We start from the raw sequence: 13,933 nt of genomic DNA on the forward strand, positions 1-13,933 counted from the left end.
TTGTTATTGCTAGCTAGCGAGCAAACGGACCGCCGAAAAACACGATCGATTGCACTTAAATTTCACAAACAGCATAACCGTATCATAAAATCCATGCTCACAAAATGGCCAAAAAATTTTTTCGTTGGCTTATTTTTCTTTTCTTGAGCTTTGGTATGACTAAGGCTACCAACTGTACGGATTTTTTCCTTACCATACGGATTTTCGAACCTCTTCGCGGATTTTTAACAGGCCGGAATTTTTGTAGGGAATTTTACGCATAATACGGATTTGTACGGAATTTTAACAACTTTTTTAATATTTGAATTGCTTTTTGATTTGGTCGAAGCTTTTGTTAACTAGAAATATTTATTTTTCTGTGAGTTTGATTTAAAAAGGGAGAGTTTTCCAGGGTTTCCTCAATTCAAACTTGATTATCAATAATTCTAGAGTTTTAATTTTTGAACTATTTTCTTTCATATGTTGATAGGACCTTTAAAAAAACTCTGGAATTGTTCTTTTAGAAAATCCTTACTAAATATATTTATCCATTTCCAAAGGCTTTCTAAAACTTGTGAAAACATTTGAATATTTGAATTAACAAATCTAGAGTTTTAAAAGGTTCTATAAACTGTTGTGTTTCACATGTTATAGAACCTTTTCAATAAAAAAAAACTCTGGAAATTGGAAAATGGAAACCAGTTCGTGCAAACACTTAGAACGATATTATTCGTAAAAGCAAACTTGTCATTTTGTAAACTTTTAAACTTTTAACAAAAAAAAAAAAATGAAGAACATAATGATTTGTTTCAAATCACGGTTTATTTTATGAATACTTTTAAACGTGCAAGTCATAAGCACTCTGATAGCATTTTGTGAAATTTGTTAGCTGTGATAACGACACAGTTTTATATTTTCAATTCTCAAATTTATTAAATTTAATTTATCTAAATAATTCATTGACAGTTTTTGTTAGACCATGGTGTCATATCGGCAAAGTGTACGGATTTTTGCTCAGCAAGAGTTGGTAGCCTTAGTATGACCCTTAAACTTCTCTAAAGTAATTTAGAATTTGTAAATTCAAGATGGCGACCCAAATGATGGTGATAAATTATTGAAAAAAATGCTTTATTTTAATTAAATGGGCAAGCAACTATTAAAAATTGACTAATATGTGGTCGCAAAACAGTTGTTTGAATATTTACATACCATTTTTGTATGGACAGCAGCCAAAATTGTATGGAGACTTGTATGGGTGAACCAATGACGCAACATAGCTTATTTGGTCATAGGGAAGGCCCCCGCAAAGTTTGAGCCATATAAAAAAATACAAATAAATCCAAATCCATTTCCAGTTTTGGTAGAGAATTCCTCAATAGGATCTTACAAGGTTTTATGCCTCGGACATAAAACCTGGTGAAAATAAAAGCCGACTGACTTTCAATAAGGTTTAATGAAAGTTTAAATGGAGGTTTGAAAACCAGATGGCAATGCCATGCCAAACGGTTTTATCGCATGCTTCGATAAAACCAAGAGTGTTGTAGCTGTCAAGTGCCATAAGGCATGCAAGCTTACAGCTCACTTAAAACCATAAGCTCCTAAAAGAGCATTTATTGCGGCCAAATAGCAGTGCATAAATATGGCGCTAAACGCGTGCTCTGATTGAATATGATTGGGCACCATCTTGGCAGAAAAAATTGACAAAGCATGATGAAATCATACAATTATGATGAATTTCTTACATCGTTAGCCCATCCACAGAAGTTCAAACATAATTTTAACATTTTTTGAAAAAAATTGCGAACCAACTCCATTATTTCATTTGGCAAAACAAAGTTTTTTTCCATAATAAAATCTGATTGTCATAAGACGCATGAAGACGTATGAAATATCATTTTTCTCTAACTCCTTACAAGGTTTTAACAAAGGTATTATTTAGGCTTCAAGGAGGTGGATAGGATTCAGTTGTAAAGCTTTGAACTTCTGTTTAGGTTTTATAAATAAGCCGTAACAACCTTTTGCGGAGGTCCTTTTGGGTTTTAAGTAGAATTTATGGTTTTTTTATGTTGAATGTTTGGCTTTTTTGTAAAGTTAGTCTTGATTTAAATTTCACGAATGTTTTATATTTTAACATTGTAAATCGGACCAATAGTTACAGAGATATCGACATCAGAAAATGGTGGGTTGTTTGGGTGAGACTTAGAAAACATCAATTATCTTGTTTTCAAACCTCTGCATGGCAATATCTCAGCAACTAAGGGTCGTATCAGCAAAGTTTAAAAAAGCAAAATGAAGAGAATTTTCTAAGCTCTTAAAATTTTTTTTTTCAAAGGTGGGCAAACATGGGCACTTATGAGCAGTTCTCTACGGAATCGGTCTTTTTTCTTTAATTTTAATTTTTGTATTTTTTAATCCGACTGAAACTTTTTTGGTGCCTTCGGTATGCCCAAAGAAGCCATTTTGCATCATTAGTTTGTCCATATAATTTTCCATACAAATTTGGCAGCTGTCCATACAAAAATGACATGTGAAAATTAAAAATCTGTATCTTTTGAAGGAATTTTTTGATCGATTTGGTGTCTTCGGCAAAGTTGTAGGTATGGATATGGACTACACTGAAAAAAAAAATGATACACGGTAAAACATTTTTTGGTGATTTTTTATTTAACTTTTTGTCACTAAAACTTGATTTGCAAAAAAACACTATTTTTATTTTTTTTTATTTTTTGATATGTTTTAGAGGATATCAAATGCCAACTTTTCAGAAATTTCCAGAATGGGCAAAAAATCTTTGACCGAGTTATGATTTTTTTAATCAATAAATTTTTTTCAAAAAATCGAAATATTGGTCGCAAAAATTTTTCAACTTCATTTTTCGATGTAAAATCGAATTTGTAATCAAAAAGTGCTTTAGGGAATTTTTGATAAAGTGCACCGTTTTCAATTTATAACCATTTTTGCGTAACTTTTTTGAAAATAGTCACAGCTTTTCATTTTTTAAAATTAGTGCCCATGTTTGCCCACCTTTGAAAAAATATTTTTGAAAAGCTGAGAAAATTCTCTATATTTTGCTTTTTCGGACTTTGTTGATACGACCCTTAGTTGCTGAGATATTGCCATGCAAAGGTTTAAAAACAAGAAAATTGATGTTTTCTAAGTCTCACCCAAACAACCCACCAGTTTCTAATGTCGATATCTCAGCAACTAATGGTCCAATTTACAATGTTAAAATATTAAACATTCGTGAAATTTTTCGATCTTTTCGAAAAAAATATTTTCAAAAATTTTAAATCAAGGCTAACATTTTAAAAAGACCAAAATTCAATATTACGCCCTTTTATTTTTGTTAGGGAAAAGTAGGCTGTTTCGTCGTTCGAGAATGACAGGAAAAGTATGTAGTTTCACAACGGAATTGCAAAAAAGCTTATTCTATAGATGTTTTACAACATTGTATAGCAGACAGAAAAAATAACATACATGTAAAAGATATAAAATGTTAAGTGTTTGCTTGCAAGTGTCGTTGCTTACACCATCATTAGAATTACCTATGGTATGGATTGAAAATAAAAATTTATTGTTGATAAATTTGCAATTTTACTAAAATGTTTACGTTTTTTTTAAACTTGTGCTTTAAAATATTTAGTCATAAGGCATAAACTCAACCAAATACCAATGCAACGCCAGGGGATACGGCAAACACTTGAAGATCACACTGGTGGCCATCCGAAAAAAAAACAACAAAAACACTACAAGAAAACAAAAGAAGAAGAGAGAAGAAAAAACGCACTAAAGTTGCAGACGAAAACGAGGAAAATGAATGGACGAAATAATAAAAACAGTTACGAATTAATTAGCCAGAAAACTAATTACCACCCGTCGTCGTCGTCGGCCGGACGAACTCCGCGGCTGTGTGGCAGTGGGTCGTCGTCGCCGGTAGAGTCTCGCGGGGTAGTTGCGATAAGTCGCGCATTTCCGCGCGAGGCTTTTTTTGTTCTGGGGCGGCTGAGCTTTTTTTTGACAACAAGCTTTATATTTTTGTGGTTAGTTATGCACTAACCTACTCTATTTGCGCGTTGCGATTAAACCAGGAGTGCATTGCACTTTTTTGGAGGGGTTGGGAACGCGTATTTTTTTTTTCAACCGAAAACATTGTTTCGCATTTTGTTTTCCCATTCATGATATAACGCATCAATCACCAGTGTCGGCTGCCAAAATGGGTCGAATTAACCGGTGTTTTCCTGATGGTCGATAATTGTAATTGGAGGCAATTTGCGGACGAATTTTCGAACCAGTTCCGGGAGATTGCTGGGTGCTTCATTGGACCAAATAATCTGCAATCGAGGTTCAATTGGGTGAAAACATTCGGGCTCGATTTCCCGATAAAAAGCTGTTAAATCAAATTCACTGCGTGAAAACGATGAGTGGAGGTTTGGTCCAATTGTAAGATATATGTTCACTCTTCCTCGATGTTTTGTTACTCCGTAATATATTGCGTCACTCTTAGTGCCTTGCGATTAATACAATTTATTTTAAATTGGACAAAAAACAACCTTATTGAATATTGTCGTATTCGAAGAAACGGCCCTTCAAAAGAATTAAAATGTTTTACAATCCTAAAATAATCGCTAGATTTGTGTAGAAAACGTTAGTCACGTTGGTTCAAATAAATAAACGAGACAGAAAATCTAACAAAGGTTCTCTTAAAGCCTTGATGCTAATCTGGCACTTATCTTATGTTCGGTAACTTTTCGTCAGCATCCACCCACCGAATTGCCGTAATTAATTACATAACCAAAAAGCTCAAAAAAGTACCTCTTTCATGAAAAACGATCTCCCCGCACAATGGCCCAAGTACCACCCCAAAAGCCCAAGTACCAGCCAGCAAGATGCTGCCTCACTTTTATAATTTCCACCCGTGTGGCTTACATGAGCCAACGTGCACGTGTAAGGAGGGAAAAAACCCCAGAAGAAGTGAACGAAAAAAAAAGTGCCTTCCTCTGTGGGGGTCTAAAATCTTTGAAGAACCGTGGAAAACACGATTAAACGCGAATGATAGCGTCAGCGCATTCCCAGCCAGAACGTTGAGGTGAAACTTTGACTCCCTGCTCGTCATTGAAAAGTTAGGTTTGTTAGGGTGATTTTATAATAATGTTTGCTCGTATTCTTTTTGCTTTTGTATAAGATCTGTAATCAGCCTTCTTGAAAACTAATCTTTGCAAGCAAACTGTAATCGTGTTGAATGAATTTTTCCACCATATATTCTTCATTTTTTGAAACCATGACTTATAATATAATATTTGTTTGACCCAACCTTTCGCCTTGTCCTCGAATTCAGTAATAAATCAACAGAATAAGTAAGGAATTCTTTAATCTAATCTAATCGAACATAAACGTAGTTCTCCATGAGACAGCCTGTGTGCACAGAACCTACACTTCATAGATTCATACGGAAAGGAAGGAGGCGTGGACATACCACAACAAACGTTCGGAGTTTTTTTTTAGGTTTAATGGTGGCCAAGTGGCTAGAGTAATAGAATACCAGTCCAAAGTTTGACCGGACAATAATTGATCTCAGTGGGAGCCGAAGCCATTCAGCCACGGGCCAGTAAAAAGTATCAATTTCAATTAAAACATCAAACAGCACCAACATTTTTTTTAGTTAAGAACCCTGAATATTTTTTTCAATGAATATTTTGATCTCTGTTGATGTAACATATTTAAACATATTTTTTGCGTAAATTTTAAAAGACTTTCTGTTAAGAAAGGCTGCGATGCTTATTTTTCAAAACTAATTTAAACCCTAATGTTTATTTTTTTTTGTGGTCGCTTTACGTGTGATTGCGATTGGGAAAATAAGCTTTATCCGCAATTAAAACTTATTTTTTAGATCCAATTCTGGGAAATCCGAGCAGGGGTAAATAACACGGGAATACCAAATTTTGGTATTACTTGGGCAAATAACAGCGACCAAAATGTGCCCTTGGTTGCCCAGTAATAGATGGTAAAATACCATGAAATCATACCAAAAGCTTGTATGTGGAAGGGCACAACAATACCATACCATGTTATTCCAAAGGTAAAATAATACCACAAAATAAAATCATTTCAATACCAAGTTGAGGTCTTCTGAATTTTTGAACATTGCTTGAATACCAAAACTTGGTATTGTCATGGTTTTAATTTTAGGTATTCCCGCGCCCTTGGAAAATCATATTTTGGTATTCCTGTAGTCTTCCACAAACATGATATTGGTTTGATTTCATGGTATTTACCATCTATTACCAAGCATTTTGGTCGTTATTTGCACAAGTAATACCAAAATTTGCTATTTTCATACCATTTTTAGTGCAGCAGTTGCAGTTAGTGAAAAAACGTAAATGATCCTTATGCAACAACCAAATCTACTCACCTGATGATTCCATGTTGTTTTTAGTGATATTCTTCACCACACCGAATGCATTTGTCATTGATGAACGGCTGTACTTGAAGTTCTTGAAGCTTCTGAAAAATAACAAGATTGAAAAATAAGTATTATTAAAATGAAACTGGATTGAAATTCACCAAAATTCAATAATCTGTTGATTGACTCGTTTTTCAAAGTATTTGGTTATCCCAACTTAGAAAAATTTCAACGTTTTTGAAAAAAATATTAGTGGGTATATCACAAAAAAAAATTTAAATCAGCTTTAACATTTTTGGGTTTCAAGTCAAGTTAGCGCAAAATTAATTATCTCGTCAAAAATTTATAAAAAATCCATAGTTTCAGAGAAAATTGATAAACACTTTAATACCAAAATAATACCAATGTGCCATCCTGACTTAGAAAATTTTCCACAATTTCAAGTCATTTCTGTAGGGGGTATATCAAAAATGTTTAAAATCAAGTTTGAAATTTTCGGTTTTCAATGAAAGCATTCGCTTTGAGAAATCATTTTAGCGCAAAATTAATTATTTTGTCAAAATTGGTCAAAATTTTCCCATAGTTTCAGAGGAATTTGGTAAAACACTTTAATACCAATTAATTTAATACCGACCATTGACAAATTCTGCAATTTTGCAATATCAAAACAATACCTTAAATTGGTATGATACCACATTTTGCTCTTGCATAATCCTTAAGACAAATTTTTAAGGGTCCAGGAATACCAAAATTTGGTATTGATTCCAGAGAAAGGTATTATTACGCATTTCCCTTGTTATTTACCCATGCTCGGGAATGTACCATTCTTTTGAAAAGATTTATGGAAAATTATCTATTCAACTGAACGGAATTCAGCGAAATGGGATTCTATCGCAAATCAATTGAGTTAAAATATGTATTTTTTAATCAATCTGCAAAACATAAATATTATAACTGTCTAGTTTAAACAGCTCTTTAAATTAAAATGTTATCCAACAAAACATTAGAGAACTTGTACTTTGCTTTTCTTAAATAATAGTTTTTTTAAGAAGCATCTTTTGGTTTTTTCATATTTCCTCAGTGTTAAAGAAATCCTTTGATTTTCTTTTTGCCTTCCTCACCTCAATGAGGAAAGGCTATAAAATCACTCGAAAAATGAACTTCTTTATTTGACCTCGTAGACCCACCTTCACGTATACCTATCGACTCAGAAGTTTAGAAAAGTACTTAAAAGTTATGCTAAAAAAACGATTTAGATGCAGTTTGAAATATTATAAAAAGGGTGTTTTTTGTAAAAAAAAAAAACCGTCATGCGATATATTGATAGAAAGATATTTGAATGACTTTTCCAACGCGTTCAAAAGATTGAAGATCTGACAACCCCAGTTATGAGCACATAAGTGTTATTTATACACATTTTTGGGGCCGGATTTCAAATATTTTGATGAAAAAGTTGTCCGGATCGATCCGGGCACATTTTGAATGTAATTTTATGAAAATACTTAAAATTTTCACAAAACTACTTATTTTTGTCACAATTCTCCTTTAAACAAATTTTCAAAATTTAATTTTTTCACATTATGAGTATCGAATGATCGGATTTTTTTCATACATTTTGAATGAAATAACAACATTTTATGCTTGGGATTTTTTCATACACTTCGAATATAATATTATTTTTTTTTTGAAAATACTCATAATTAACACGAAACTGCATATTTAAAAAAAACGTTCAAAATTTTCAGTTTTTTACAATATGGATATCAAACGATCGGGATTTTTTCATACATTTCGAAAGTTGCAACACATTTTTTTGGAAATACCAAAAATTTTCACAAAACTACGTATTATCGAAAAAAATGCTCAAAATTTCAATTTTTCGCAACATGATCAAATGAACGAGATATATTATTAGTTTTCGAAAGCATTAACATTTTTTTGAAAATACTCAAAATTTTCACAAAACTACGTATTTTTAAAAATTCTCAAAATTTCAAAGATTCAAAATTTATTACATTCGAAATGCTTGAAAAAATTCCGATCATTTGTTACCCAACTGAAATTTTGAGCGTTTTTTTCGAAAATACGTAGTTTTGTGAAAGTTTTGAATATTTTCAAATAAGGTTGTTATTACATTCGAAATGTATGAAAAATTACGATCATTTGATACCCATATTTTGAAACACTTAAATTTTGAGTATTTTATCGAAAATACGTAGTTTTGTTAAATTTTTTTGAGTATTTTCAAAAAAATGTTTTTATTGGGTAATTCTCTACCAACTCACACGAAATCGGGAAAAGTTGCCTCGACCCCTTTTTGATTTGCATGAAACTTTGTCCTAAGGGGTAACTTTTGTCCCTGATCACGAATCCGAGGTCCGTTTTTTGATATCTCGTGACGGAGGGGCGGTACGACCCCTTCCATTTTTCAACATGTGAAAAAAGAGGTGTTTTTCAATAATTTGCAACCTGAAAAGGGTATGAGATAGAAATTTGGTGTCAAAGGGACTTTTATGTAAAATTAGACGCCCGATTTGATGGCGTACACTATTGTGATAATTTGTCAATAGCATGCCAAATGCATCTTTTTTGTCGACCCTACTATTTTTAGGACCTTTATTAGAACATTCTCTTGCTATTTCACTAGTAAAAGGAGTACCGTAAACTGGGGTGACTTTGATAGCCCGGGGTGACTTTGATAGGTTTTTAAATGCCCGTCAAATTAATATCTAAACATTTTTGAGAATTTTGAGTATGTAAGCATTAAGGGATAGCTTATTATCGAACATATACGCATGAATGAGACTGTTAGATTGGATGTATCAAAATTAGTGGCCAAATCAAATTTCTATCAATGTCACCCCGGGCTATCAAAGTTACCCCAGTTTACGGTACTTTTAAAACAAAAAACTGCATCTCAAGATTATTTCGTTCAGAGCAGCAAAACACTGTCTTCATGCATGTTCTATAATTGTGGGACGTTATTGTGCCTCCCACAATTGTGGAACACCTGAATTTAACTGATATTTTCACTAAAAAAGTTATCAGACCATTCATAAAACATAGCTAAGCTTGAATTTCGTTGGTTTCAGTGCGTGAAGTCGTTATTTTGTAAAAAAATTGTGTACACATGGAGAGAACCAAAGTTTGTTTACATCCGTAAGAAAAAAGTGTTCCGAATTTGTGGATTTTAAGGGTCAAAGTTTTTCTTCAAAAACTTGGCATAAAAGTCTCAGCAAAACATGTTTTTCGTCAATACTTCGATATTATGGATACTTATGATTTCAAAACAACTGGACTTTTAAATTTTAAAACAAATTTTTGTTTTTTTTTTTATGTTGAAACCGTGCTTTGTAATCCTATTATTTTTGTTATTGTTCAAAAATGGTGTACGTTTTTGGCCAGCAATGACCTCTCCAGAAATCAACCTTTTGAAATCTGGATTTTTTTTGAAAAGGTCCAATAAACCAAATTTTCAGTTTTTCTTTTTGGGTGTTTTTTAATACCCCTGATTCAAGGCGGTCTCAAAAACACCCAAAAAGCAAAAACTGGAAATTTGGTTAATTGGACCTTTAAAAAAAACTCCAGAAATATTCTTTTTATATTTGAACCAAATAGTGGGAGACCCATAGTCACCCCCACTGATAGTGGCGTAGATGGTGCAAAAAAAAAAGAAATATAACATGTTTAAATAAAGAAAAAAAAAAATTAATGAAGATTGATATAAGAAAATCAAAATTGTTCTATTTTTTGTAAAACAAAAAACTGAGAACTTTTTTAATTCAGATTAATTGGTTGCTAATATCACCAAAAATTCAAAATTGAACCATCCTATCCCAAAAAGATACCTCTACCGACTACGGCGACTCAAGAACGGTAGCTTTTCGAGAGGCCCCATCAGCTTGCCAGCCAGCGCGGGTTCAAGTTTCGTGTGCGCTGAAGCCACTTACGATTTTCTCTCTTCTTTCGTTTTTTTTCGGGCAAGAACTTTGATGAGAGAACGATGAAGAAAAACAGCAAATTTTAAGCACTAGCTAACCTAGCAGCTTGTGAGAGGTGTTTTAGCACTCATGTATGGGGGAGGGTTGAGAGAATGTGTCTACAATTACGGCTAATTTTAGTTCTTTTTTCTTCTCGCAGACACTCTTCACATGCAATTAGTTTGCAAATTTCGTTCGTCTGCTGTTCAATCACTCAATCCGGCCTGGTGGTTGCGCAATGGCACTTGTACGGAACTTGCGCGCAAAAGTTCAAAGACTGTTCTGAACAGTAATAAGAAGCGCAAGAGGCCAGTTTAGAACGCGTGGATTAAGGGGCTGCGCAAGGTGCGTCAAAGACACTGACTTGTTTTGTATTCCAAATACATCTGTTTCCCAATTATGTCCTAAAATGGCTATATAGAACACGGCGCACAATTATTCCTCTCTCTCCCACGGACGAAACGTGTTTGGCAGAAAAAAAAAACAATCACCTTTTAGTTTCTGGACCAGGGTCGTTGGCCAGAAACAGGCAGACAGACCTCATTGGGGCAGATGATGTGACATCGCGTGTTTCATGAATAAATACCTACCAGAATATATCACCTGAGCAGATATGAGTGTGATGAATCCTTAAGTTGAATTAAGACTTGTTAATTTACGGTTATTTTTTTAACCATCTTTTCAGACGTGCATTTTGGGCTAAATTGAGTTTAGACTGTCATTTTGTTCAGCTTTCAAATGTCTCACTTTTAGATTTTCACAGTAATCATAGAAAACCGTAAACTCCCCACGATTTTATCGTGCTATCCTGTCAAACCCTGCAAGTGCGACAACTGACCAAAGGGAATTTAGGCAGATAACTTTTTGTCATATGTAAGTTCTCGAGTACCGAAGTACATGTATTATAACTTGGAACTCTTGCAACCAAATTTGGGATATATCAAGTAAAACAATGTAAATGGGCCAAAGCCGAAGTGTAAACAAACAGTCTGTCCTGTTTACGCCATTGAATGTTTACATTTAGAACGAGCGGAACAGATTTTTGTTTACACTCCGGATTTGGGCCATTTACATTGTTTTGCTAGATATTTACCAAACGGTTAGCCAAACAAATTGAAAGTTGTTGTCATCCAATTTACACAATTGTGACCAAATATACTTCCATAACCAACTAAAACTTAGTTCATTCCAAATAAATTCCATCCAATACAATTTCCTTTACAAACTTTTTTTAAAATTAATTCGATACTTTTAAATTTAAACTTTTCAAATGCTTTGAAAAACACATTTGGATTGCTCTATTTTTAAGTTTGAATTTTGGCTGGCTACTTTTCCCAATAATTTTCAAGTGTATTTTTAGAACTCTCATTTTCAAATTATGTTCCCGAAGTACAATATTTTTAGATGTAAAAGAAAAAATAATAACAGATTTTGTTATGGACACTTAGAAACTTTTCCATTTGTGCGATATGGTAATTTTATTTACAAGTCAGTATACCGAACGAATAACAAATTTTGTTATAAGGAGAGTTTTTGAAATGTATAACATTTCCTCTTATTAGCGTGTTATTAAACATTTTCAATATAATATCACTTCAATACCAATTTTTGTTATTTGATCAGAAACTGTTATTATTTTTTCTTCTTGAAGTTGAACTTCAGGATAAAATAATAACATTTTTTGTTATTTTAACAGGATTTGTTATTGAAATATTATTAATTTTGTTATTACCGTCTGCCCGGGATGAGCATGAGCATGAGCATGGTTGACTACCAATGAGCCGCTACTCCGTTATTGACAGATCAGCTGAAGTTAAACAATGAATCAAAAATCATCAGTGGGAGCCAACCATCCGTTCTCTGTTTAGCCCCTGAAGATCCCGACTTTATTAGTCAATACCGGCGTCCTCCCTAGAAGCCTGCAGTCCAACGAAAGGGAGGAAAGTTAGTCCGTGTTAGATAGATCTCCTTCAAGGGGGGAAGACTTTACATGCACCCGACGTCGAGTCCTCCAAGTTACGAAGCTATGGAAAGGTCTTTTTCAACACAAAAGCACTCGCGCACCATGCAACGTTTTTGTTGAATCAAAATAATTTTCTAACGCGTCACATCCACCGAACTCAACCGTCAACGTCTTTCTGCTTCCGGATAAGGTATTTGTTTTCGATGCCTCCTGAGCTACAATGCTATGGGGATAACTTTCATAAAATACCGGTCTGTGAGCCTTCCGAGCAACGATGCTATGGGAAGGCCTTTCTGGATAACACACACGAACACGCACAAACGTTTATGCCAGCGTTTCTTTCGATAAACGATTCTATTGAAATTAATTTTTCACCGTTAAAATTATACACATTATTCGAAAGATTAATGCACAATCTACCCAACGCCGTGCCTTCTGATCAACGATGATACAGGAAGGGATTTTTCAACACCAATAACTCATAAAAGGAGGCTTGAAACAAGAATAATTCTGCAATACAATCGACTGAAGCAGGCAACACAATTAACACCAACTCACAAACAAATCTAGGCAAACTGTCAAAAAGTGCGAGTTTGTTTGTTTATTTTCCGTAGTGTAATAGTTCCTTTACATTAATGATTTTGCGGAGAGGGAGGGGGAGGAAGGGGGAGGGGGGGGGGTGGCTGTTCAGAATGTTACTTGAGGTTCCAAACTGCAATTTTAATTGCTTCTCGGTTTTCCTTCAACTTAAATTTTAATTTTACTTACAGAAATATTTATGGATAGTGTTAAAACATTGAAAATCTAATTTAATTTTTGTATTTGTTCACTATTGGTTTTTATCAATATCAGTTTGGGAGAATCACTATACTTATAATACTTACCTGCAAAGCAAATTAATCTGAAATAAAAAGTGTCATCATTTCAAACAGAGAGAATAAAAAAAAACATTTTAATATATTCTGAACAACAACAATGGTAGTCACTTTATTATTCCGTCACATCGTTTTTCCGTTTTTATTTCACAAATAATTTTGCAAAGTTACTCTTAAATTTTCTTCGCCTCTTTCTTTACTTTTTTTAACTAGCTCTCACTTCTTGCTGCTGCTACTACAATTGTGTATACTCTACTATCGAATAAATTATAAATTAGTGTCAGGTTATAAAACAGCCTTACCGCGTGGGTGCGCGTAGAAGAAAAAAAAAACGCAGAACGCGAACCGGGGGTTTGGAAATTGGAAATTTTTCGGGGCGATTTTTTTTTCTCGTCAGAAGGAATGCCTTGGAGTGGGTGGGTGGGGTTTGACAAACGAATCGCGTGGGGTTAAAATTTAAAATATTATTTCATGTCTCACAGATATACTTTTTTGTTGTTGTTGTTGTCAACTTGTGTGTGTGTTTCCCACAGCGGGCGCTTCCCCCGCTTGTTGTACATGTGTAATTAAATTATTTTATTTCAGCACGCACTGTTTGCGTCGATTGTTATTAATTTGTTGTCGCGCGCGAGCACAAAAGCCGATTTCCGGAATTCGCAATAACTTGTTTTATCGCGTTGTATGATTAATTATTTTTACTTTGTCACAATCAGTCATTTATTTGGAACGATCAGGG

The sequence above is a fragment of the Culex quinquefasciatus genome, chromosome 3 (assembly GCF_015732765.1).
Source record: "Culex quinquefasciatus strain JHB chromosome 3, VPISU_Cqui_1.0_pri_paternal, whole genome shotgun sequence".
NCBI lineage: Eukaryota > Metazoa > Arthropoda > Insecta > Diptera > Culicidae > Culex > Culex quinquefasciatus.